This window comes from Austrofundulus limnaeus, unplaced genomic scaffold (genome assembly GCF_001266775.1).
Source record: "Austrofundulus limnaeus strain Quisiro unplaced genomic scaffold, Austrofundulus_limnaeus-1.0 Scaffold61, whole genome shotgun sequence".
Lineage (NCBI taxonomy): Eukaryota > Metazoa > Chordata > Actinopteri > Cyprinodontiformes > Rivulidae > Austrofundulus > Austrofundulus limnaeus.
In genome coordinates, this window is record NW_013952463.1 from 296,509 (window position 1) to 299,660 (window position 3,152).

At 37.3% G+C, this 3,152-nt stretch overlaps 1 protein-coding gene across 1 annotated transcript in view; it reads left to right on the plus strand.

Annotated features, from left to right (window-relative positions):
• Positions 1–3,152, plus strand: part of dph6 (diphthamine biosynthesis 6) — a gene marked incomplete at its 5' end in the record, with an annotated part of 59,779 nt that overhangs the window by 16,379 nt on the left and 40,248 nt on the right.

Here is a 3,152-nt window from a genome sequence, read left to right on the forward strand (position 1 = left end):
TGTGTGTGTGTGTGTGTGTGTGTGTGTGTGTGTGTGTGTAACGGAGTCCAGCAGGACTAACAGCAGCTCATTCTGTCTGGATTTATGGTGTTTTGAGTTCAGAAACTACTCGTTAATTTTTTGAAAGTTGAGGGACATTACATTAGCTTGTAGCTGTGCTGCAGATCAGCGCTGAACAGATTCGCGGGAACCTGGTCACACGCGGGGTCTGTGTTGGTGATTCTTGTTKKAATATATAAAAGCAATTATTGATAATGTAGCCATGCTGTGGCTTCACCTGTTGCATTTTCTTTTAAAGAAAGAAAAAGTAGCTTGCAAAGCTGTCGCATCAGTGCTACTTGATTTAAAAATGCAGAGTTTATATCGTGCGTCTAATCACACTCACGCACACACATGTCTTTGTATCTTTGTGAGGACCACACACAGTGCTAACAGTCTCGCTCAGTGCCGTCTTTTTTTCCCCAAGTTTGGCGAGAGGTGGATATGGAGGCGCATGGAGGTCCATATCTTTTTGGACACTGACACAAAGTTGATTTTTTTTACTTGTTTACCTAAACATATTCAAATTATAGTTATATAATGGAAATGGGCATAAAGTCCAGACTTTCAGCTTTCATTTGAGGATATCTTGGATGAAGGGTGTAGGAGTTCAACTCCTTAACATGTGCCCACCTTGCTCTTAAAGGCACCAAAAGTAATTGGGCAATTTACTCAGTGGGCAATTCTTTCATTATGTCATTCTCAGTTAAGTAGATAAAAGGCCTGGGCCCTTATGTATAAACCGTGCRTATGCATAAAAAAGTTGCGTGCGCCAGATTGTACGCCCACATTGGGRTGTATCAAAACCAAAGTTGCGTTTTGACCTGCCATGAGAATGTGCGGCAGCCACACAAAGTTTTTCAGTCAACAGTTTTAACCCACAAAGTCATGAATCTGACCTGAATCCACAGAAATATGACTCTTTTCTGTTTTCTGGATTAAGGCAGGGCCGGAGTGGGACTCATTTTCAGCCCTGGAGTTTGAAGCCTCAGACCGGCCCACTATAGATCAAGACATATTATTATTAAAGTCATTTTTATAACCTTTAAATCATTGATAATAGTGCACWATTCTGTAAAGCCTTGTAATTCAGTGCATTTTACAAAAATATTTCCAATTCAGTGCAAATGGTGTTGCTTCACGATGTAGATTTATTTCAACATAAGTGCACATCTCCAGAATTATTATTTACAACACATCCTTTTCAACAATATCAGAATCTAGGCTATATTTTGTTCAAATACGTGCAGTGAAATAAAGGAATAAATAAAATATTCAATTAAAAAATATAAAAAGTGTTGGACTTTCTAATAACACTATCAGCTCTTTTTCCTCTACAAGGAAACAGTTCCATCCTAAGTTAGATTTTACAAATATGAGAACAAGTTAAATCTCTACACTATTCTTTACATCAGAATTTAATTTTATGTTATATTAAATATCAAACAAATTAGTGTTTGCAGATATCTAATCCTTATGAATGAAGAATAAAAACGTATTCCACTGTGTTCCAAGTTTGTTATAATATTCTAATGATGCCATTATCCTATCTTTTTTCCCTCTGCATAAGAGTAGCTTTCAAAGAAATATCAGATTGTGAGATGGATTTATTAATTGTTATTTAACCAGGCAAAMCTATTGAGATTGGTGATGTATAGTGCAAGGAAGCCCAGACCTGAAAGTGACCTGTTATATGTTTTTGGTCTGTGAGAAAAACTGGAGCACCTGGAAGAAACTCACATGAGAACAAGAAGAACAGGCAAACTCCAGACAGAAAGACCCCAGGGCCAAACCAGGGATTGAACCCAGGACCTTCTGGCTGTGAGACATCAGTGCTAACCACTGATCCATCATGCTGCCAGATGATCAGAAATAATATTCCCTAAATTCACCTGCACTTGTATCAAAATAAAAATAATTAAAAATCTGTAAATCTTTAGCACATTTGATATGGAAAACACATTTTGATTTAACCATTTAATACACATTTAATGTCAAAATATGCAGGTTTAATTCATATTACTTTCATCTAATTCCCTTTTAATTGTGGGCTTTGTATATATTATCTTAATTTTAATTATAAAAATACAACAGGTTTCTATTGTTTGGGCCTGGAAAGTGGTAATATTGATACTAACACTTGTTTGTTCACACACCTGTTCCCCTCATCACTACTTGCTTCTGCTTCTGACACTAAATCACATTTTAAATAATTCTCAGCACAAATCTCTCTTTTCACAAAGTTTTCTCACCATTAGCTCAGTTACAGAAATGTACTGAAACATGTCAGAGCACTTTTCATATAAAGCAGGTCTACATCATACTCTTCATTATATTAATTCTAATAATATTCAGTCAATGACTGATCCTACCTGCACGCTCTGGACCTGTGTGCTCTGGAGCAGGATGGTTCTGTATCTTGGTTCTGACTCTGAGAAGCCACAAGACAATTTCCCAGTTATGTGGTGTCGCATTATTTATATTACATAACATTATGTTACTGACTTGATAATTAAATAACTTGAACGGTAGTTTGCAGACACAGTTCAACATGTTGCCTTACCTGTTTTCATTGTCCTCAAATCACGACCTCCTTTTACTGAAAAAGCTGCTAATTTAGCACATTGAGCTGCGTCAGTTTCCAGAGCATTCCCCTTTTTTAAACTTTCTCCGCATCATGCTTGCTTTTCCCATCTTTGAACCGTGCACGCTAACGTGTTACGTCAGARCAAAAAATAAAACAACAAAGAAAAAAAAGACGGGAGCTGCCAATTAGAAGCGGAGGCAGCCCAGGTKGTATGGCAAGCATTTGTATCATATAAATGTCTGGCAATACAGGGAAAGCCGTAGAAGTGATCTGATCAATAACTAAAAAGTTATACCGGCCCTTGCGGCCCAAATATCAGACCGGCCCACCGTGAGAAGTCCAGATCTTCCCGATTAGCCACGCCGGGCCTGATGTAAGGAGCGTCTGAACATGGTGTTAGATTTTTTTATTTTAATTTTTTTGTTTGAGTTTTTATTGTTTAAACTCGAAAGAGAAAGAAAGAAAGTAAATGTCTGGCAATACAGGGAAAGCCGTAGAAGTGATCTGATCAATAACTAAAAAGTTA